Raw genomic sequence first — 24,367 nt, 5'->3', positions numbered from 1 at the left:
TGTCAGTATTCAGTCCAATCCCTGGCATATGGTAGATGCTCAAGAAATGAGATTTCGGCCGGCGCTGCGGCTCACTAGGCTAATCCTTCGCCTTGCGGCGCCGGCACACCGGGTTCTAGTCCCGGTCCAGGCGCGGGATTCTGTCCCGGTTGCCCCTCTTCCAGGCCAGCTCTCTGCTGTGGCCCGGGAGTGCAGTGGAGGATGGCCCAAGTACTTGGGCCCTGCACCCTCATGGGAGACCAGGAGAAGCACCTGGCTCTTGCCATCAGATCAGCGCAGTGCGCCGGCCACAGCACGCCGGCTGCGGCAGCCATTGGAGGGTGAACCAACGGCAAAGGAAGACCTTTCTCTCTGTCTCTCTCTCTCACTGTCCACTCTGCCTGTCAAAAAAAAAAAAAAAAAAAAAAAAAGAAATGAGATTGATCATTTTCTGTGGGCAAAATCACGTCTGCCTACTCTGCCATGAGGACTGGGAGTCAAATGCAAAGAGTGTTTAGCATCCAGCTTTGCACAACAGTGGACGTCGTGTAAACCCAGGTTGATGGAAACAGAGGTTCAACATACAAATGCGAGCATGAAAGGAGGCAGGCAGGAAGGCCCGCAGCAGAAAAAGCATCCAACACAGAGACAGCTCCAGGCACATCTGCAGAGCACACAGCACGAGAAGCTGGGAGAGAGGCTCCAACAGGCATAAGGCTCTTCCCCACCTGCTCAGGACCGTGGGCACCGGGGGCTGGGTCAGCTCCCCTCCTGGGGTACAGCAGCTCCCCTCCTCCCTGAATGTGACAGCCAGCAAGTGTCTCTGGGCACTGCCAGGTCACCCCTAGTTGAAAGCCACTGGTCTAGAATAGTGACTGATCCCCAGGGGGACCCCGGCTCAGGAAACCCTCGCTGGAAGAAATCAGGGATGGAGGGTGCAGGGGGGAACAAGGCTGAGCCCCCTGCCCGGGCAGGCCTGGTCCCCACCTCGCCCCAGCCAGAGAGCTCACAAGAGGGACTTGGGACGCGGGAGGCTCTCTCCAGGATGCACCTCTCAGCTTCCCTGAAACAGCGGGCCATTGCCAGCGTGCACTGCTTGCGCCGTGCCTTGTCCAGAGGGCATGTTTTCCGAGGACCTAGTTTTTCTCCAGCCTTGAAGAGTTCCTGGGGATACTGCAGCAAATGCCCCTGCCACTCGACCTGCCTCTCAGCCCTCTGCCTTCAAAGGGAGTCTTGGGAAGTACTTCTCATCCCAAATGCTTTAATGCTCCTATTTGCTGGATGAGCCACTGCAGTCAAGAAGATTATGAGGTAGGGAGTTGAGATGTGTGCTTGCGTTTCTGGGCTTAGAGGCTGGAAAAACCCAGGCCTTCTGCATCTGAACTTCACCACGTGGAGGAAGCTGAGGGCAGCATCCTAGGGGGAAAGTGAAAGGCAGAAAGCACAGGGGGAGGGGGCCCCAGGAACCCCCCAATGGAACAGCTGCAACGGAACTGCTGGAGACTTTTTTTTTTCAACAGCTTCCTCTGCCTCCTGTCCCAGCTCCAATCTTTGGTTGACTGCTAGGTCTCCCTTGGGTGCCATCCCTCTTCTCCAGCCCCACTGTCACCCCCTTGCTTCTTGGACTAGCACCCCCCACACACACACACCAGGGCCTTTGCACGTGCGGCTTCCTCTTCCTAGATTAACCCCCAGTCTGCATTTCCACCTTTCAGCCTCAGAGCCACGTTCCAGGGGAAACGCCCCTGAGCTACCTGAGCTCCAAGCCCACACAGGCACCAGACCCCTGGGACTCTCACCTCAAGTCCCTCAGCGCAGTCCTGCACAGCGGCTGGCGTCTGCCCCCAGCAGACTGGAGGGCGGGGCTGCACCTATGTCGCCCACCATGCTTGCAGGATAGGTAAGTGCTTTACTGGAGGGAAGGAAGAGTGAGCCTTGCTCCCGGTTTAGACCGACAGCATCCCTGTCACGGGGCACACGCCCCATGGCTGCATTCTCCAACACCACTGGAACCGGACGGCAGGAGGCCAACAGGTGGGCTGCCTCCTCCTCCCCTTCATATACACATCTTCTCTCCAGCCCCGAATACATAACATTAGGTCCACCCTGCGGCGGTCCAGGATAACCACCTGGCTGCACGTACACCGTGGCGGCCACTCCTTTTTCGGTCATAGCAGGAAAGGTCCCGATGGAGCCAGAGACCTGGACCCCGGCCTGGAGGAGCCCAGCACCTCACTCAGGAGCTTCTTAGGAATGCAGACCCCAGGGGCCACCCCAGAGGGGCTCAAATAGAACACGCATTCTAACCAGAGCCCCTGGCGGACGTGTGGAAGCCCTGGCTCTACAGTCACCTGGAGGGTTTGTTACAGCACAGTTGCTGTACCTGTGCCGTACCCGACTCGCCCCCAGCGACAGACTCAGGGGTGGCAGCAGAAAGAACCTCTCAGCTTCCCTGGAACAGGGGGCCAGGGGGGCAACCGGTTCCCAGGGATGCTCTACCAGCAGGAACGGGTCAGACGGGCTCTGGAAGGCTTCTGAGAAGAGGCAAGGTCTGCGTTGGAAGGGGGCACAGGTGCGTTTGCCAGACAGATGAGAGGCAGAGGGGCCTGCTAGGTAGAGACACTGCACCAGGAAACCCAGGTAAGCAAGGCATGCTAAGGGGGCCGTTCGTGAGCTGTGCCTGAGCCCAGGCCAGGTGGGAGGGAGCCTGGGGGAAGGGAAGGGCCTGGAGATCCCAGACACTGTGCTTCCTGTTAACCAGCAGCATCCCTCCAGTACAGCCCTGAGCCACTCCATCCTCCTCCCCCTCCCCTTCCTCCCTCCTCCTTGTCGTTGTCATCACAGCCCATACTCAGCTAGTGCCCACCAGCCGCCAGGCCTTGTTGCATCGCCGTATATTCCTTTCTCAACTCCCCCCCCCGCCCCGCCCCCGCCCAGTAATGACCGATGTGCACGGGGTTGCCCAGCTCACACTGAGAGCTCTGTGTTCCTGGGCCAGCCTCCCCCAGCGCTGTCCTCTTCTATCACTGCCCTGCAATGTGACCACCAAGCATTGAATGTCACACAACACCGGGAACTCTTTGGTTTCCATGGTTTCCAAGCATGAGTGAGTGTGTGTGTGTGTGTGTTCACGCGCGCTTGCTATTTAATCTTCACAACACCCTAACTATTATCCCATTTTGTAGATGAGAAAACTGAGCCACAGAGGGATTAAAGTGACTTGGCCACAAGGGGCAGGGTAGACATCTAATTCAGGACATTGAGCCCCAAGCTACTGTGAAATACCGCCTCTCTAAAAGGCTCTGATAATCAGGACAAGCTCATGGGTCAGAGACGTTTCTGAAACAGAATTCTGGGTGCCAAATGGGGCACAGAATCAGGTCCCCTGGGAGAGGCCCCAGCTTACCAGAGCTGAGCAGGGAAGCTGGGAGAAGGGTGTTCCCCCAGGGCCACGGCCACGGCGGCTCGGCGCCAAGGGCTCTTGGGCAGTCTGGCTCCCAGCTCAAAGGCCTGCCTGTAGCCACGTCTGCCCCAGGTACCCAGTCTGGTGATGTTCAAGGACCAGACAAGAAAACGTTGTGCTGGGTCCCAGCCCCTGCCCTGACGCCCTGGCAACCCCACAGAGACCTGCTTTGAGGCCAGAAAGCAGCAGGCAGGGCCACTGAGCCCTCAGCCAACCTCAGGGCGCTGGCTGCTGGGACTGGAGCCAGGGAGGAGGGGGCAAGGAGGACACACAAGGAGGCTTTAACACCACCAAACAAGGCTTCCTGCACAGGCCAGGTCTCCAGCCGCACCTCCCTGGCCAGACGAGGCCCGCCTTTGCCGCCGACTTTTTATGGCCCGCTGGCCTCCTTGGAAGGAGACGTTCCTTGTGCTTGGAAATATGCAAGATGATCTACATTTGCGGACAGAGACGGCTCAGAGCCGCGCGCTCTGCATGACTTCTGGCCAGGCCGGCCGGGCTGGGGCTGAGTTCTTTCCTTCTTCCATGTGGCGTTCCGGGAACGTTGCTACAACAGTTTGTGTAGTTTAGGCGAAACACAGCAAAAAAGTTTCCTTTCATGAGGGGGCAAAGCAGTGAAAACCAAGTCCAAAACGTTCATAAAAATCCCTTACAGCCTCGAGAGTGGCGTGGCCTGAACAGAGGGCCTGGGAGATACTTCTCAGTGTCTCTGGCCTCGGTTTTCCTGACTGGGAAGTGTGGATTGGGCTGGGAGAATCTGTCCCAAGCTGTTCCTATAGGGCTGTGTGCGTGCGACAGAGCAGGATGGAGGAGGTGGGGACTTAGCAGCTGTCTTCTGTCGACTCTGGACATTCGCCACGCACCTGCCTCAGGCAGGCCACGTTAGTAGGTCATGGTCATTAATCCTAAGTCAATCCACTCTGGGCTGTCTGGACGCTGGAGAGAGCTCCCCCAGCCCAAAGAACACCCAAACCCCATTGTTTTAAAATTCTGCAGGTCATATCCAACTTACTCACGACTCATGAGTTCCTAGCTTTGACTTCGAAATTTTACCCAGGAATCATTTCAAGAGGTTTGGCATCTTTGGATCAGGAGACCCTGGTGGAACCTGGGAGGCCACAGGTCCTGGTTGGGGGAGGAGGGGGCAGTGACTTAGGGTCCTTGGTGTTGACACAGTTCCCAGCTCTCTAGCGAGAAGCCTGAGAGGGCTCTGACTCCAGGGACCTGCCCAGGCCCATCCACCACCTGCACAATGGCACCCTTGGGGTGCTGTAGACAGGGAGGAGAAGCGCTTTATCTGTCTGACCCAGCTGCTCGCTGCTAACATCATTCTCAGAACATTCTAGAAACCGCTAGAGTCTAGGTCTTGGAATATCTATCGCAGGTTCCCCCCTGAGCACTAGAAGTAGCCCTGTCACCTCTACCGAGTGCTTTTCCACGAACGCCATCAATAGCTGTGCTGTCTACAATGTCTTGTACAAGGAGCGTGAGGGACACCCAATGAGCTGACAGCACAAAAACCAGATTACAATTACGCCCTCGCACGCCAGCAGAGGCAGCCTGCAAGGAGGCACAGAAACCAGAAAACCACCTTGCGAGAGAGAACAAACCCAACAACCACAGTGAGATGAGAGACTTCACAAACGGAAGCCAACAGAAGGAGTGTGATTCACTTCAGATGAGGTGCTGAGCTCCCTGGTAGCCAACACAGAAAAGGGGTGCACTGCATTGTCTAACTCGGGATCTGACGGCTGGAGGACCCAGCACAGAAAAGGGAAAAGCCTCTGTCCTGGTGGAGTGAAGGGGAGAGTGAGAGGTGCATGGTAGACAGAGGACGTGGCGGCCAAGGTGGGGCCTGTGGCTTACACAGGGAGGCACAGGGCAAAGGCAGAAGGAGGGAAGCAGATCTGGAGGCTATGGCAAGAGATGATGCAAGCCCGGCTCGGGGCGGGGGCGGGGCTCCAAACCCACTTCTCTGTGCAACCAAACTCTCTCCCATCCCCCCTTCCAGCTCCTCAGATCTCCATCCATTTCCTGCCCTGTGCAAACCCAGCTGCTCTGAGCCTTGGCATGTGCTGTGCCCTGAACTCGGAATGCTCTGCTCCCTACCCTCAGCCTTGGCACCTGAGCGGAAAGGTCAGCTCCGTGGAAGGACCTTTCCCTTAGACCCTGCCTCTGCTCTCCTGGCACAGGTCACAGTAGGCCATGGAGGCAGATCAGGTTAACCATTGTTTGGTCCGCTGGATGGTGCTGTCCTCTCAGCCAGGGTGTCTGTTACCCCATGAAGAAGACATATATGTCCGCTCCCTAGGGCAGCTCCTCCAGCCCATGGCCCTGGGCCTGGCACATGACAGGTGCTGCATCAACTCTGGTGGATAAATGAACCCCAGAAGGTAGACAGAGAATTATCCCCAGGTTAGAAAAAAGATGGGAGCTGGCCTTGTGGTGCCATGGGTTAAGCCACTGCTAGCACCCTGGCATCCCATATGGGAGCCCCGGTTTGAGTCCTGGCTTCACTTCTGACCCAGCTCCATGCTAATGCACCTGGGAAGGCAGCAAATGGTGGCCTGAGTACTTGGGCCCCTACCACCCACAGAGGAGACCGGGATGGAGTTCCCGGATCCTGGCTTCAGCCTGGCCCAGCCACGGTTGCTGCAACCATTTGGGGAATGAACCAGTGGATGGAAGATCTTGCTTTTTCTCTCTCTCCTTCTCTACCAATCTGCATTTCAAATGCATATACAAATAAATCTTTTAAAAGAAAGCAGGTGTCCCGAGAAGTCAGGTGCTTTCCAAGGGTCCCCTGTGGTGGATCCCAGGTGCGAGTCTGAGGCCAGGCCTCCTGACCCCACAGTTTGTTGCTCTGACTCACACCGGAAGATCCCGCCCTGATCTTGCTCAAGTTCCCAGGAAGGGCCCTGCCTTAAGAACTGGGAGGAGGCCCCTCCCACTGACCAAACGGACAACTTAGTGCTCTGACGGGAGCCACCATGAATAGGATGATGATCAGCAAAGTTCCCAGGAGACGCCAGAACAAAGTCAGAAAGGTGCAGCCAAGCCTGAGTCAGGTCCCGGCAGAAGGGGCATCAGGCAAGAGCCCACCCAGCTGGCGTCACTGCGGCCACAGCTCACAACACAAACCACGCTCCCTGCAGCACGCAGCCTCACCTCACCCACTGTCTAGGCTGTGGCAAACAAATGGGGGGACCCATGGGAAATTAGACTGACCGACTCAGCCTTCAGGGACCACGTGCCACCTGGGTCCCGGGGACGGAGGCTGTGGTAGCGTGGACGTGAGTCCACCTGACAGCACAGGTCGGGGAATGCCCACCCTGCTCCCCTGCCTTGCAGGTTCAGGAGAGGTGGGACGATGAACCGGAGGCCGAGGACCCTTGCTCCTGAGGTTCTATTTTGCGTCCACGTGGCTGTCTTGGATAGCAGGATACGGGCTAAAGCTAATTTTACCCAGAGCCTGCTCCCAGGAACAACTGACTTGGAAGGCCCAGTCAGATCGAATGGGGCTTTCGCTGTCAGCAGCGGTGACCTGTGATGTGATTCCATCTCGAGGTGTTTGCCTCTTGTCAGTTTTGCATGCTTCTTTGAGCTGTAACTTCTCTTTGGTTCATTTATGAGTACAGAGGAGAGAGGCAATCTTTGAGATTCATGACGGATACACCAGAAGCCTGGCTGAGTGAATGCCCCCCCCCCCCAAAAAAACATAAACACATAAATCATGACAGCAGCTCCTCCCTGTTTAGGAGACCCATGCCATGTGCCAGGCACCGGCTGACTACTTTGCACGTAGCATCTCCTTAGCCTAGTAGGTTAGATCACATGTTTGTTTCTAATGAGGATGAAATCTCAGATCTTGGGGACCAGTTTGTGGTATAATAGGTTAAAGGGCCACCTCGGATGCTGGCATCCCACATGGGTACCTGTTTGTGTCTCGGCTGCTCTACTTCTGATCCAGCTCCCTGCTAATGTGCCTGGGAGAGCAGTGGAAGATGGCCCAAGTCCTTGGGCCCCTGCAACCACGTGGGAGACCTGGAAGAAGCTCCTGGCTTCCGCCTGCCCCAGCCCCGGCTGTTGTGGTCATTTTGGGAGTAAACCAACAGATGGAAGATCTCTCCCTCTCTCTTTCTCTCTCTGTAACTCTGCCCCTCAAATAAATAAATAAATAAATAGACCTTAAAACAAACCCCAGGTTTTCAGCATGGCCCGTGAGGCCCCACAGGACTCTCCTCTCTGGAAGCTCCCTGAGCCCCTCTTCATCCACCAGGCCAGCCCCTCCCTGCCTCAGAGCGTCTGCACACGCTGCCCCACCGCTGGAACACCTTTCGCTGCAGGCTTAAAAATCTGCCTCAGTTCTTCCATCGCTTGAAGTCAGGCTCAGGTGTCACCTCCCCCACGCCAGTCTTGGCCGTCTCATCACCTTACTTAATCCTTTCATTGCTCCTTTTTGCCTCCTTCAAGTTTTCTCAGCTATGTGTTTGCCGGTGTGTTTTCATTCTGTTTCTTCTTGCTCTACACCTCTGTGAGTCCAAGGACCTTGGGCGTTCACATCCCCAGTATGTTCGACACTGGCAATGATGCTGGCACGTGGGAGGGACCGAACAAATAGTCAAGGAAGGACTGAGCGAGAGACCTGGGAGCTGGAACCTCAAGTGGCTTGATCTCATTCTGGAGCTCGGATTTGCAACCACTGAGCTACACAGCCCCAGCACAGGGGCCCGGCCCCAACATCTGCACTTCCACAGGCAACACCAGCATATGAGGCTTTGGTGGAGGACAGGAGGACGTTTTACCACATGCTGGAGCTCTTGGTTTGTTGTGCCTGTCACTCTCTAAGACTCCCCCAGGCTTCGCGGCCACTCAGGTGCAGGCTGGGACAGGGAGGCGGTCCTGGCTCAGTCCTCTGACTGCACGCAAGGATCGAGTTTGTACCTCAGCAAAATACAATTCCATACAAGGCTGGGGACCGTTACCCAGGCCCTAAATGCTACACTAATTCAGACCCTGGCATCATGAATCCAGAGATTCTACAAATGTGTACAGTGAACTCTCAGGTTCTCTGGGCAATGCAGAGAGAAATCAGGAAAGAAGAACAAAAAAAAAAAAAAAAAAAAAAACAGCACTTGGGCTACATATCAGCAAGTCTGGGGTTCCACCCTGGGCTCTGCTTCCTCCCTTACTGGGTGAACTATCACCTTTGTCTAGGTCTTCGCTTTCACACGTCAAATGGTGACGATGATGTGCATCTACTGTAAAGGGTTCACTCTCAAGTCCACATCAAGAAATCTGTGAACAAATGACCGAGTGCCTGGAACTTGTAATAAACGGTCCCAAAGCAAGGTGCATGAGGGTACCTTACCCGAGTCTTGTTAAGATTCTAGGAGCACGACAGGAAGGACGATGACTCAGCTGTGTTTCTCAGCCCCCACATCAGAATGCGCAGGTTAACCAAAGAAAGGACCAGAGTATGCAAAGGCGCCATCCTGGACCAGCGTAGGTCAAGGCCAGGTGCTCCGGGTTTCAGTTCTGACCCTGGTACCAGCTGAGGCCCCCACCTCCACCCCCACCCCCACTCTGGGCACTGCTTCCTTAACTGTCACACGTGGGCAGTGGTCTATGTGGTCCCGCTCCTTCCCACCTCTCGAACTTCAAGCCCTCAGCTCTTACCATCAATTCAAGGCGCGCCTCCTGGCAAGGCGCCTTTGCATTCTCACCCACACTAGGAAATCTGCGGCACAGGCCGTCTGTGCACTCTGTTCCCTCTGTGTGGAACACAGCTCGGCTTTCCTGTGACCGCTCCTTCCCACTCTGTGACCCGCAATCTCCTCCAGCCGTCCTACGTAAAGCAGCCCACATGTGGCACACGACCGCAGCTCCTATTGACTCAGTACCGCCGATCAGCAGCTATGTTTCCATGTTGCTTGTTTCCTGCCTGTCTTCCACTCATCACTAGACTGAAAGCATCCAGAAAAAGGGGGTCATGCCCATTAAGCTCAGCAGAATCTTTCCAGACCCCAACATAGTGCCTGGAACACAGTGGATGTGTTTGGTTAGGAGCAGGGATCCGTGCTTGGTCTTTTCTAATGTGCAAACACCAAAGCCCTCCTCTAAAGAACCTCAAACACATCATTCCCGATGCCTATCCCCAGTTCTCTTCCCACCCCACCTCCTGCAGCAACGAGGCATGGGCCCTAAGCCAAGCCATGCAGTTCCATTTCTGGTTCCACTACTTTTAGCGGTGTGCCCTTGGAATAGTGCCTTATCCACTCTGTACCTCAGTTTCCTAGCCTATAAAACAGGGTTCATGATAGCAGCACCTCCCTCAGAGAATTGTTTTTGGCACTAAGTGAACCAACATCCACAAAGGACTTAGGTAACACATATGTGGAAGCACTTAGCACTTACCACACTCTATACGTGAAGAAATGCCATCAGTACCATCCGTGATCACGCACAGGTTTACTCGAGTACCTTACTTCTCACAAAGGGACATTGGCTCCTCAACTGGACACTCCTTTCCAACCTGATGACCCAGGGCAAGCCACTGGGGGAGTACTAACTTATCCTGGAGCCACATCTGGGTCAATTACCTCACACTCTAGCAGCAAGGCCTGGACACCCATTTTTAAAGTCTCGTTCCATGACTCAAACCTGCAGCTAAAATCGAGGACCAGTATAAACTCCTTCTGTATCTGGTGCACCTTGTCCTCCCTAACAGAGGTCTGCCGTGTTTATTCTAAAACACCTGCCAGCCTATTTGTTTTAGCTTTCTCTTGAGTAGTGGTTCTCCAACCGGGGTCAGTTTTGTCCCCTAAGGGACATCTTCTAATGTCTGGAGCTGCTCTGGATATCCTGACTCGGGGCAGGGTGCTGCTGGCATCTGGTTAGTGGAGACCACAGATGCTTCAAGACACCCCACAGTGCACAGAGCATTCCCTCCTCTTCCAAAAGAGGATCATGCAGCCCCAGTGACAGCAGTACCAAAGCAGAGAGAGACCCAGCAGTGCAGCCACCCTTTCTGTGGGAATGAGGGGGACAGCAGTGCCCCACCAACAATGGAAAGCAAGGGGGAGTCAGTGTCACCGATGCCCATACCAGCCCCACAGCAAGCAGATGCTTCATGAGTGACAGCAGCTACCATCTGCTGAACCCACGCTGGCTACCACACAGCTAAACCCCGACACATCTTACTTAACCCTAGTGGCCATTCTGAGTTGTCCCCACTTAATGCATTAAAAAGGAGGGACAGCAAGGTTGGGTGTCTAGTAGATTTAGATCTAATCTGTTTTGTGTGCTATCGAAGGGAAGGCTACCCCGAGGGGTTAATGAGCCAGCTCACTCTCCTCAAGCCTCACCATCTACTGAGCCTTACACGGAGAGATTTAATTCACCCTCACAACAACCCCATGTAGTAGACGACTGTTGTCCTCAGCACCTCCACGGAACACTGCGACAGAGCTTGGTGCTTCGTGAGGAATTTTACACAGTGAGGAAGGAGCGGAGATAGGGTCTGAATCCAGGGAGCCTGTATCCAGACTCTGGCTGGTTCCCACCACATGCTCCTGCCTCTCACAGAATGACAGGCAGACAGGATCAACCTCCACTCCTACCACAGGACCTTGGCACATGCTGTTCCCTCTGCCTTAGATGCCTATCCTCTCTGCCCAGCTAACTCTTTTTCACTCTCTGGTTCTCAGTCATACTTTACTTCTCTGAGACACCCTCCCTGATCAGGTGAGTTACATCTGCTCAACTCTCTGCTAGCGCCCCTTCATTTACAACAAACGCATCACTTGTGCCAGTCTCCTCCTCTAGCCTACAGGCTCTGTGAGGACAGGACCAGGTCTGCCTTATTTAGCACCGTATTGGCAAGCACCTGCCATGATGCCTGGCACAAAAGAGCTGCTCAGTAAAAGCGTGTGGTTGAATGTATGAGACGGGGACCAGAAGCCAAAACAATAGCCGCTGAGCAGGCGAGCTTCCAGAGAGGGACACAACCAACTCCCTGAAGCCATGTCTGCTTCCTAGTGGCTGGTTTCTATCATTTTCCAATCAGCACTGGTTGAGTTCTAATGGATTTTCTGTGATAGCCCTCTGCAGAAGGGAGGAAGACTCTGTTTACTGGGGGACAGGCCTTTTCTTCCTGCTGTATTTAATGCTGCTGCTAATCATGGAGATTAGACTAAAACAATTACAACAGCTAATTAAAGAACAATGCGGTTTTTGGCATCTTCGTGCAGACGGCACCATTGGGAATTCCTAACTCGGGCAAAGCAGGGATAATTAAAACCCCGGCTCGACTCTCCCCACTCCAGCAGCTGGATCACGCTGATTAAACTGCAAATAAAACACATGAAACCAACACTTTGTAGTCTATCCAATTTCACTTAAAAGGGCTTTTAACTGATTCATAAACAGAGAAGCCATAAACGGCAAATTATTTAACCAAAGCCAGTTATTTCGTCATCACTGCTCATTTTATTCCCAGCACTGGACTTCCACGTAGAAAGAAGGGGACACAGAGCTGATGATGCCAGGAGAAATGCACCAAAGCTCAGTGCTACTCATGGCCATTCACTGCCAACAGAACAATGCCAACGTGCAGTTCCTCTCCCTGTGCTTTCTATCCCACGGTACCAAGAACTGGGTTTTGCACATGTCCCAGATAAGTCCAAGCGTCAGCTTGTGGCTCTAGGTCAACAGCAAATGGCAGACATAAAGAAAGTTCCAGAGTACAGCTAACATGAAAAGGGTAGTGTGTGGCTTTAAAACTTATTTAACTCATTCAGAGCCAGACAGCCACTATCTACTGAAGAAAGAAAGACTCGTTCTGAAGCTATGAGAAGGTGGGTCACAACAGCTGGGTATAAAAGCAAGCTGCTCTCTCTTAGAGACCATCTGTGACCCCAGCCCAGCTCCTCTTTGCTTCCCCACTCCTTTTAACACGCACAGTGATACAGCTGGCTAGCTCCATCCTTAACCAGGAGATCAGAGATGAAAACAAGGGAAAGGTCAAGGAAGAAGGAAAAAGGGGGAAGACACACTCAGTGGGAGCTGCAAGGGACAGAAAAACACTGACAGAGGCAGACACAAGCCTGGCGAGGGCTCAGTCCCACAGGGTCTGGGAGTGGGCACCTGTCCTGTCGCGGTAGCGCAGGTCCTTGCTGGCCTCAAGAGCAGTGCTTTTCACCCCAGCTGTGCTGAAAGGCCTTTTTGTCCTCAATCTTCTGCAGAGAGATAATTCCATAAAACAGGACAAAAATGAAGCACTAAAGAAAAGCCTGACGTCCCCAATGGTACGAAAGTTTCTAAAAATGTATCCTCAATTTCTGAACTTGTCTTAATATCTTGTCAATTTCTGAATGTGACAGTGACCCTGCTTTGTGAGTGGCAGCAGTCCATCGACCAAGCTTTGAGTAGCCCTTTTTAAAAATATCACCCACAGCTATTGAGGAAAAAACTCAATAAAATTCATAGTATTCTGTTTAATGTCTACATGTTGTTTGGTGAAAAAAAAATGTAGGCTTTCAAATGGAATGCACCAGAAACTATACCAGAACAATGATTTTACTTATCTTTTTATTTTCCTTTTTCCAGCCTTTTTTAAAAATAAGGTGCTAAGTTTTTAACAAAAAATAATGAGAGTGATTTTAGAATATTCCATCTTGAAATAAGATGTTTTATCATAACATGACTTACAGTTATTTACATGTAATTATTAATGAATTATGTTATAATCATTTATTTGTAGTTGTCTGTCATGTGGGCACAGGATGGGATTTTTTGCATGTGATAAATAAGATGTTTACAAAAAATCCTTTTATTTCAGTGGATGCCTTTGCAATTTGGTTGTACAACATCAGATTGCAAATATCTAAGCCCCTTTCACATATGAAAACAGCAATCTCAAAAGATTTAAACCAATCTACTCTTAAATGGAATCCAAAAGGTTTACAGAAGAGAGAGCTTGAAATCAAATGTTTAAAAAAAAATAGAAGGCTGGAAAAATACACAGAAAAAAAACTGGCATGTGATTTTATTTTTCTTCTTGGTCATTTTCCAGATTTCCAGCCATGAAAATTTATTGCCTTATGAGCAGAAAAAAAGATTCCATTCAAAATTTTAATTCAGGGAAATTGCTTGCATTTTTGAGAGTTGTATTCTAACGTTTATACCATAAACAAGGAGAATTCCATTAAAGGAACCCGCCCCTTCCCTATATTGCAGTCAAAATCGGTTACTTACTCTGTGTTCCTAGGTATTGAGACAAGACGGATAGATGGCAAACTGACATCTGTAAGACTTAACTGCTAGATGACTAATTTTCTCCTGGGCTCTAAACACTAAGTGGTCAAGAAGCATCATATTTCATGTAAGGGAGAGTCCCCATGACAGAAGTGCTCTGCAGATCAGCAGTGTGTGCTGATCAGCCACCCATTATCCTATTAGTTTGTTTTCAAGCCGCTCTATCAAAGTGTTATTAATGCACACTAACCTGCACACATTGAATATATACAACCTGATGAGCTGGGATGTCTGCTGGACCCTGAGGTCATTGCCACACTCAAAGTAACAGACATAACCATCGCTTCCAGTGGTTTCCTTGTGGTCCCAGCCCTTTTGTGGGCAGTAAGATCACTGGATGTGACAGCTATCCTCTCAACAAACCTCTGAAGTACACAACACGGCCCTGCCACCTCCAGCACCCACAGCACTACCCGCAGATCTCTACAACCGCCTCATCTTGCACTCCTGAAACTTCACACCGATGGCACAACTCCCCCTGTGGCCTCCCCCTAGCCTGTTGACCAGGACTCTATCCATCTTTATGGCAGGGGAGCAGGGGAATCAGTGTTCCCAAGTTTAAACGGAAGGGTTTGGAAAGGCAGATCCCTAAGTTCTTTCCACGTTTCTTACTCCAGCACCGGGTGGAACTGGCTGAGTAAGTGGTAAGACCAAGTGCAAGAGGAGAGGACAGGGTCTCTTAGTCAACACTGATTAAGAATTTTATACGTGACCAAAGGGCGCTGATCAGGGGTACATAGGGGCCCATGAGCACCGAGCTGGGTGTGACTGCACAGCCTTGCTGATGGCAGAGGGACAAGCACCACCAACCCAAGCAACAGTGGATGCAAAATTTTAAGTTCTAAGATGAACTTGGTCTGAGTATTTAATGTATAGCAGTTGGGCTGATGCATGTGTTAATGAACTTGACAGCTGCAATGGTTACATAACATACACCTTGAATATACTCAACCTTTATTTGTCAATTAAATTTTTTTAATGTTTAAAGTGTTTCAGAGACCAAATGCACACATTTAAGTAAGAATTTTTCACAATGTAGATGAAACACCTGTCAGCACTATGCTCAGGTTGAATAATTGAAAGTGAATGACAACTGCCTTTTCATACTTGATTACAATCAGTTTCTATTTTTAAAATATGTGTCTGGATTTGAAATTGGACTTGGATTTCCCGGGCAAGTCTGCATCATTTTCCCACCTTAACATTCCACTGTGGTGAGCCAAACTCAGTCAACCTTTCCCCGGCTAACATCTGTGATCAAGATTAAAGTAACGAACAGTCAGCTCTGGCTATTGAAGCATAAACTCGAGGATCAAAATCAAGTCTTTGCAAAGTGTGGGGACCCAGCCACACTCATTATCTGCTTCAAGGGCTTGCTGCTTCCGTGGTTATCATTTACATGAACCCTGGGACAAGCATCGTCCACCTCCTTGCCTTTGAATCACTGGAGGAAACGAATGCATCTGAGTGCAGTGCAAGCTCACCGCCACCGCACGGAGCTGTACGGAAGCGTCTGGAGCAGAAGGGACGGGGTGGGAGCCTCGGGGTCTGCACCAGAGCCAAGCCAGCCGGTACTGCACGGTTCTAAGGACTTCAACGATTCCTAGGGTGGAGAGGTGGGGCCGGCAGAGGGTCACAATCAGGCGCATTGAAAGAAAAGAGAAATAACTGTGATTGAGAAATGGAACAGCAGGGAAAGCGATCCCACAGCAGATGGGTTAAAAACGGCAGGAGAGGGGTGGCGGCGGCGTGGCGTAGCGCTTGGAGCGGCTGCTCCTGACGCAGGCCTCCTGTATCTGAGTGCTGGTCTGAGTCCCAGCGACTCTGCTGCAGGCCCAACTCCCTGCTGCAGCATCTCTGAAAGCAGCAGTTGATGATCCCCGTGCCTGTGCCCCTGCCACCTACATGGAAAACCTGGATGGAGTTCCTGGTGTCCTGGCTTCAGTCTGGCCCAGCCCCACTGCCATCTCTTTCTCTCTCTCTCTGCTTTTTGAATAAATAAACAAATAAATAATTTTTTTTAATGACTCTGGGTTCAGTAAGCACAGAGCCATAGTATTTTTGACAAGTGAGGGATCATCAATGCTTGTAGCAGAATTCAAAACCTAGGGCATAAAATGATGTCCAGACTTCTAGGGTGCTACCACTTAGATTCCTCAAGGGGTAAAGCTTAAATCTCTAGAAAATCAGGCTCCCAAAGCCCCTGCAAGGCTCCAGACAGCCAAAGTTTTGCTGTGTGTATGCATACGTGCATATCCACATTTTGTAAGCGTTTCTATTTTCCTGTTCCTAAAAATCACTCCTAAAACAGGCCTTCCATGACTGCGCAGAACAGTGGCTGGTGAACTCTTTGAGTAAAGGGTCAGATGGTAAGGATGTTGGGCTTTGCAGGTCCTGGGACCTCTTCTGCAATGGCTCTGCTGTGGCTCAAAGTAGCTACAGATGGTCTGTAAAGACCAGAGGAGGCCATGTTCCACCAACTCCACTGTCAAAAAACAGATAGTTGGCTACATTGGACTCATGAGCCACGGTTTACCAAGCCCTAGTCTATAACAAACAACATGGGCTCTCGACAGGGTTGGATCTGGATTGAAACTATGCATCTACCACTTGGTATTTCTGAGACTCAGTTTCCCTCTTTTAGAATATGGGGGAAGGGTGTAATATATCCATTCTGCTAGGTTACTGTAAGCACCAAATGGGAAATATCATAGATAAATGCCCAAGTGAACTTCCTCTCCCCAGTAGTTACTCTTTTTTTTTTTTTATTTGACAGGTAGAGTTATAGATAGTGTGAGAGAGAGACAGAGAGAAAGGTCTTCCTTTCGTTGGTTCACTCCTTAATGGCCACTACGGCCAGCGCTGCACCGATCCGAAGCCAGGAGCCGGGTGCTTCCTCCCGGTCTCCCATGCGGGTACAGGGACCCAAGCACTTGGGCCATCCTCCACTGCCCTCCCGGGCCACAGCAGAGAGCTGGCCTGGAAGAGGGGCAACCGGGACTAGAACTGGCACCCATATGGGATGCCGGCACACAGGTGGAAGATTAACTAAGTGAGCCACGGCGCCGGTCTCCAGTAGTTACTCTTTCCATCTACTAGATATCTTCTTGGTTCTTTGCTCATGTATCTATGCAGGCAACAGTGGCCTTCCCTGGCTATCACCTCCCTGCCCACACCTCTTCCTCTGATGTTGCATACAGCTGGGCAACAGGTGCCATGAACGTTCCCTGACCGGTAAGGAACAAATGCTCATGAGAGTGGATACTACAGCCAGAGGGGACAAAGATGTTCTCGAAACCAGCAACTCCTGGCCTTGGGCCTCTCACTTGCACAGACATGGACCCACAGCAGTTTGGAGACATACTCATTTATTTTATTTCTTTAATGAATTTATTGTACTTATTTGGAAGGCAGACAGATGTACAGACAGAAGTACAGAGATACAGAGAGGAAGCATCTGATCACTGGTTTGCGCCACCCCCACTCCCGCCAATGCCCAGAGCAGTTACGACTGGGCTAGGGCAAAAGTAGGAGTCCGGAACTCAACCTGAGTCTCCTAGTTGGGGGTCCAAGCACTTGAGCCATCATTAGCTGCCTTCCAGTGTGTGCATTAGCAGAAAGCTAGAATCATGAATAGGGCCAGAACTCAAGCCTGGGTACTGCAATATGGGATGTAGGCATCCCAAGTGAGTGGCATCTTTTTTTTTTTTTAAGATTTTATTTATTTATTTGAGAGGTAGAATTACAGAGAGAGAGAGAGGAAGAGGCAGAGGGGAAAGCCTTCCATCCACCAGTTCACTCCCCAAATGGCTGCAACAGCTGGAGCTGGACCAAATCAAAGCCAGGAGCCAGGAGCTTCATCTGGATCTCCATGCAGGTGCAGGGGCTCAAGCACTTGGGCTATCTCCTGCTGCTTTTCCAGGCCGTAGCAGACAGCCCATTCAGAAATGGAGCCACCTGGACAGGAACCAGCATCCATATGGGACACTGGTGCTGCAGGCGGAAGCTTAGCCTACTGTGCCACATCACGGGCCCTGGAAGTGGCATCGTAACCACTGCACGAAACACCTACCCCAGCATACTCATTAAAAAGTCAACACATGGACACAAGGAGGCAGTCGATCTTGCTGGGGTGTGGAATTGTACAGGAATGCAACTGCATTTCCTCACTTAAGAAGTGGGGTTATTAATGAGAGGTTCTAGAAGGTACTAACTCAAGCACTGGGCACCTCGTATGGCACCTGTCAGGTAGTGGGTGTTCCACCACACCTGCTGAATGAACCCTGTGGTCGTGAGGCCTGAGTGACAAGAAGCAGCATTCTTAGCACCAGTGCTGGCACATAAAGGGTCCCTTCTCGTTACTGACAAAGCCACACGCACTTTTTTTTTTTTTTTAACATTTATTTGACAGGTAGAGCTATAGACAGTGAGAGAGACAGAGAGAAAGGTCTTCCTTCCGTTGGTTCACACTCCTAATGGCCACTATGGCCGGCACTGTGCCGATCTGAAGCCAGGAGCCGGGTGCTTCCTCCTGGTCTCCCATGTGGGTGCAGGGACCCAAGCACCTGGGCCATCCTCCACTGCCCTCCCGGGCCACAGCAGAGAGCTGGTCTGGAAGAGGAGTAACTGGGACTAGAACTGGCGCCCATATGGGATGCCGGCGCACAGGTGGAGGATTAACCAAGTGAGCCACGGTGCCAGTCCCAGCCACACACTTTCATACACAGGCAATCTCTCTCTCCCTCTCCCCCTCTCCCCTTCTCCACCCCCCTCTCTCTCTCCCTCCCCCACACCCCACAAACACACACACAGCTCTCAGTTCCATGTGGGCAGGAAGCATATCTGACACAAAGCATGGGCTCGTTAAAGAACTGTTCATTTATGATCATACGGAACACGCATAAAAACAGCTTAATTGCAAACAGCTGACTGTGGGGCTGAACTACAAGGTCCTTGTGATTCTCCATCCACAGCCATTTGTCCCCCCAGAAGGAGCTAAGAAATACGTTTTTCTGGGCCCAGGATTATGAAATACCACTGGCTGTTTGCCAAATTTCAGAACAACATCAACCACACTCATCAAAGCATATCATTTCACTCCCTAGGCGGGGATTCCAGGGTCCCCCAAGGGTGGAGATTCCATGGAGAAAGTCCCTTTGAAGGTGGGGATGAGCAAGGGGCTGTGAGGTCCCAACACCCCCATGCCTGATGCATCTGATGAGCCTTACGGGCTGTCTCTGTAGCTGCCAGGATGCGCTCTGCCTGAGAACCAAGATGCTCCGTGTACTTGCAAGGAGATAGCCACCAAGGACTCTGCTTCCTGGCACACAGGGAGCGCTCACACTCACCCAGCTCCTGGCCCAGTCCCTGGGTACAGCAGCAGTGCCAGGCGAGCCCTTCCTGGGATCCCCTGAGTCTCATGGGCCCCATGGCCCTGTGCCCAGCCCAGGTCACCTCTACAGCCCCAAAAGCAACATCCCAGCTCTGGAGGAGGAGAGGTCACCAGGCTGACGCAAACCAAGCCTGGGAAAGCCGCGGTACCCAAGTCAAGTCCTTGGCCTTGGACGCCAGCGTCGGAACAAGGGCGGAGGCTGTGTCCTCTTAGCGTGACATCAACGAACAGCCTGGCTCCTTGGCCCCGAAAAAGAATGAGCCAATGTCTGCCTCTGGCCATGCAAAACCTAGTCCTCATTTAGTCAGTGGAAATAGTACATGAAGGGCCAGATGTGGCCTTTGGCTTGAAAAACTCAGCCTGCTCAACTGACACATGTGTTTTTCCACTAACTGCTGTTTTTGATTTGGTTGTGGTTGTGTTGCTGTTGTTTGAAGCAGGGGGAGGGATTAAGCCACCCTTCTGGAAAGGGGAAATAGATGTGCCTGTGTGTGTGTGTGTGTGTGTGTGTGTGTGATACAGATGGGCAGGTACACAGGCACGCACGCAAACGGTGGATGCTAACATCCCCATTTTACTGACAGGCTCACTGCGGATGCAGCAGGTAAACTGTTGGTGAGTGACATGGCCAGGCTTCAAACCCAGACAGGTAACTCCACCACCCACTTGACCCCATGGGTCTGTGAGACAGAAGCCCTGAGATTACTACAACGGGCTATGTTGACATCTGGGGAAAACCAAGAGGCCTCAAATGGCCGGAAGCTAAGCTCCCCTGTTCACCGTTGCTTCTTCGGAAAGGACTCCTTGGCCAGCAGCCCTCCTTGTCACGGGGACCCGGTCCAGGGCAGCAGGCTCCAATCTCTTGCTCTCAGGAGAGCCAGAAGGCAGCTCAGCCTCCTGCTAGTACGATGCTTGCTTCCTACAGCTGTGGGTCTTCACCCTGTCCCAGTAGCAGCCCCCCATGAGGCCTGCATGGCTTGCTTGTGCCATGCTCCTCCCTGGGCTGGGCGTCTGCCTGACTTGAGTGCCTCTACTGATCTGATCTGACCAGTGTCAGGTGTCAACCCCATAGGCTGGGGCTCCCTACAGCACCGACAGCTCCAGAAGAAAGGATCAAGACACACACAACTCTGCCCTCTGAGCAGGGTGGGGCCCTTAAGAACCCACACGACGGAGAGGGCATCTGACACGGAGGCACCTTCGCTGCTTGGGACGTCCGCCTCCCATGTTGGAGTGTCTGGCTCGAGGCCCAGTCTCTCTGCTTTCAATCCAGCTTCCTGCCAACACATACCCCGGGAGGCAGGGCCCTGGAACCCACATGGAGACCCTGATTGAGTTCCAGGCTGCTGGCTTTGGCTGGGCATCAACCCTGCCTGGTGCAGGCATTTGAAGGGTGAACCAGTGAATGGAAGATCTCCTTCTATCTGTCTGTCTCTTTCAAATAAAATGAAAAAAAAAAACTTTCTTAAAATATTCATAAAAACATATGATTGCATAGTCCTGTCCCCACATCCCAAGAGGTCACCTTGCAAAGCACGTCCCACAGGTGAAACACTGGCGGCTTCGGCCTTCAGGTAAGTAAACCCCAAGTTCCTCTCTGCATTGGCGGTCCACAGCGAGCCCACCCCATGTCACCTTACTCTGGACCACCCCGCTGCTCTGGCCCACATCTGCAGGCAGGAGCTCCGCATTCTGCAGCCTCCACTTCCTGCGTGCGGAGCCCAGTGGGAGGGGGAGGGAGCCGTAAGGAGAGGGGAGCACTAACAGACCAGGGGAGCAGGAACAGCGCACGCAACCAGAGGCAAAACCCAGGCTAACTGGGCTCAGCTAACCAGAACCATCAGTTAACAGAGATCTTTCTTTGTTTCAGGAAAGCCCGTTTTGCTGGTGAGAACACTGAGATTTAAGAAAATGGGATGAAGGAAGAGGATGATCAGGACTATAGTTGAGCCATCCTTCCTACAGCTTAAAAAAAAAAAAAAAGATTTATTTATTTACTTGACTGGGGCCAGCGCTGTGGTGTTGCAGGTAAAGCTGCTGCCTGCGATGCTGGTATCCCATACTGGCGCCAGTTCAAGTCCCAGCTGCTCCACTTCGAATCCAGTTCCCTGCTACTGTGCCTGGGAAGGTAGGAAAAGATGGTCCAAGTGTTTGGGCCCCTTGTGGGAGAGACGCAAGAAGCTCCTGGCTTCAGTCTGGCTATTGCATCCATCTGGGGTGTGACCCAGTGGATGAAAGTTGTCTCTCTCTCCCTTTTTTAAAGATTTATTTACTTGAAAGGCAGAGTGAGATGGAGATTATATACAGAGAGAGAGAGAGAGAGAGAGAGAGATCTTCCATCTGGTGGTTCAGTTCCCAGATGGCTGCAAAGGCCAGAGCTGAGCCAGGTGGAAGCTAGGAGCCAGGAGCTTCATCTAGATCTCCCACTTGGGTAGCAGGGGCCCAAGGACTTGGGCCATCCTTCACTGCTTTTCCTAGGTGCATTAGCAGGGAGCAGGATCAGAAGAGCAGCCAGGACTCAAACCAGACCCATATGGAAGACTGTGGTGTCGCAGGTGACACCACAACGCTAGCCCCCTTCCTGTATTCTAATCATTGATTGGTTGACTTTGCCTTTCCTTATCCATGCAACATCTGCTGTTACATTTATTTTTCAGTGTTCCTTAGATAAGTTCCTCTATATCCTTACTTCAATGATTTAATTTAAAAAGGAAACATTATCCTTAAATTGGAGGAAAACTAGTATAATTTGCCATAAAGGGAATGCAAATAGAAAAATAAACAATGCGCTATTAATGAATGTCTTTACAGTTTGCTCATGCACTGCCTACACCCGTCTCGGGAACCCCCTGTGTCTAGCCAACACTTGGGGAAAGGCTGCAGCGCAGAAGCCGAGACGGGGCCTTGCCTGGCTGTGTGGGAAGGCTTGGTACAGCACGGGGAGGAGAGGCATTGTCCGGGGCAGTGCTGTGTCGTGGGAGAGGTGCCAGGTGGAAGTGCAGGGAGCACGGAGCACACGCTACGGAGGGGAAACGTGACGAGGACACATGAGGAAGAGGACTGGGGAGATCTAGACATGCCCCCTCCCCTCCCCCGTCTCTTCCACCTGCACTCAGAGCTGCCTGATTAAACCACCGAACACACACGCCTTCTGTTGGGGACCATGGATGGAACCTGCGGGAAAGGCAGATTAACACGCTTTGGGGATTCGCTTGTCCCCCAGAATGCACAGTATGCAGGACTCCCCCAGACACCAAAATCCATGTGTGGTCCTATGTCTTCACCAGGCTTCGTATGAGACCTGACACAATGCAACCACTATGGAAACAGCTGCGGTACTATGTTGTTTAGGGAATAATCACCTGGGGGAAAAAAGCCTGCCCACATGTAGTACAGACACAGGTTTTCTTTGGATCCTGGCTGGCTGACTCTGCAGATGTGGGCTCTGTGGGTAGGGAGCGCTGACTGTGTTTCGAAAGCAAGGAGGGGAAGAAGGGTCTTCTTATAACCCCCAGTTAACCAGAAAACAACGAAGCCAGGCGCCCACTGTTGTTTTACCGTGGTCCAATTCCACAGGGACAATGGTGTATCGTGGACGCAGATGTTCAAGGTCAAGGGGAGGTGCACAGGAAGTGGTGAAGGAGTGGTACAAAGATGAATCAGGAGATGTTGATGATGGAGCCCCAGCCCTTGCTGGTATGTGATTACATGTGCATGTGTGAGTATGGATGTCTGTGCGATTACATGTGTCTGTGAACATGGATGCCTGTGTGTGACTACATGTGTGTGAATGTAGATGCCCGTGTGTGATTACATGTGCATGTGTGAACATGGATGTTTCTGTGATTACATGTGTGCACATGGATATTCATGTACATGATTACATGTATGTGAACCTGGATGTCCATATGTGCGATTGTATGTGTGAACATGGATATCCATGTGATTACATGTGCATGTGTGAATGTGGATTCCATGTGTGTGATCACATGTGTGTGAACCTGGATGTCTGTGATTATATGTGTTTGTGAATGTGGATGTCTGTGTGTGATTACATGTGTGTGTGAACCTGGATGTCCACATGTGTGATTGTGTGTGAATGTGGATGTCCATGTGATTGCATGTGTGTGAATGTGAATGCCCATGTGTGTGATTACATGTGTGTGAACCTGGATGTCTGTGTGTGATTATATGTGTGTGTGAATGTGTATGTCTCTGTGATTACATGTGTGCACATGGCTATTCATGTGCGTGATTACATGTATGTGAACATGTCTGTGTGTGATTGCATGCATGTGCGAACGTGGATGTCCATGTGTGTGATTGCATGTGTGTGTGAATGTTGGTTCCATGTGTGATTACATGTGTGTGAAAATGTGGATGTGTGTATGATTATGTGTGTGTGTGAACCTGGATGTCCATGTGTGATTATGTGTGTGTGAATGTTAGTTCCATGTGTGTTTGCGAATGTGGATGGCTATGTGTGAGAACATGGATGTCCGTGTGTGTGATTACACGTGTATGTGAACCTGGATGTCCATGTGTGTGAATTTCACCCAAGGTTACCACAGGCTACTAAAAGGACACACACACACACACACACTGCATAAGGTCAACTTCTAAATTGGTCAGAGCAAGAGAGCCAGGCTGACCTTTAAGCCAGCTGAGCCAACACCCCCCACCAGGCTGACGGAGCACGTGTCAGACCAGCCTTGCTCCTGCCCGGGCTGCCGCCTCAGGGCCTGGGAGCCGTGAGGGTGTCCAAGGATCAGAGCAAAGCTGTGCACCTGCTCTCTCAGATGACGGGCAGGGCGGCTTTCCTGCCTGCACGGGCTGCTGGTGATTTCTCACAAAGCCCAGGGAAAACGAGGGCCCATATTCTGTAATACGATCCTCATCGGGCCCCGCCACGGCATTTTACAGGGTCGTATAGAATGCCAACTGCAGCAGTGAAAAAAGTTATTCTCCGCCCCACAAAGGTATATAAAGCCCTATAAAAGAAATATATTTTTTTTTAAAAAAAGAGGTTTCATTCTTGATACTTTCAGCCTCTGTTCACTGCTGAGAGACAGCGGTCTGCAAAGGTGGCCCTTAACACAGACTTCCCGAGAGCGTGTCAGGAAACCTACTGCTAAGCCCAGGGAAGCCCCGAAGGCTGGGCCTCCTGGGGAAAGAGGTGCCGGAGGCTTCCTAGGGGCCGCTCCCAAGAAGCCACG

At 51.6% G+C, this 24,367-nt stretch overlaps 1 protein-coding gene across 1 annotated transcript in view; it reads right to left on the bottom strand.

The window, feature by feature from the left end:
• XYLT1 (xylosyltransferase 1) overlaps positions 1–24,367 on the bottom strand; it is a 335,879-nt gene that overhangs the window by 191,138 nt on the left and 120,374 nt on the right. The gene's annotated exons all lie outside the window — the stretch shown is intronic.

This window comes from Oryctolagus cuniculus, chromosome 19, assembly GCF_051225735.1.
Source record: "Oryctolagus cuniculus isolate XC-2025 breed Fujian yellow rabbit chromosome 19, ASM5122573v1, whole genome shotgun sequence".
In the NCBI taxonomy this organism is placed as follows: Eukaryota; Metazoa; Chordata; class Mammalia; order Lagomorpha; family Leporidae; genus Oryctolagus; species Oryctolagus cuniculus.
The sequence above is the reverse complement of the archived record's forward strand: the minus strand, read 5'-3'. Positions and strand labels throughout refer to the sequence as shown.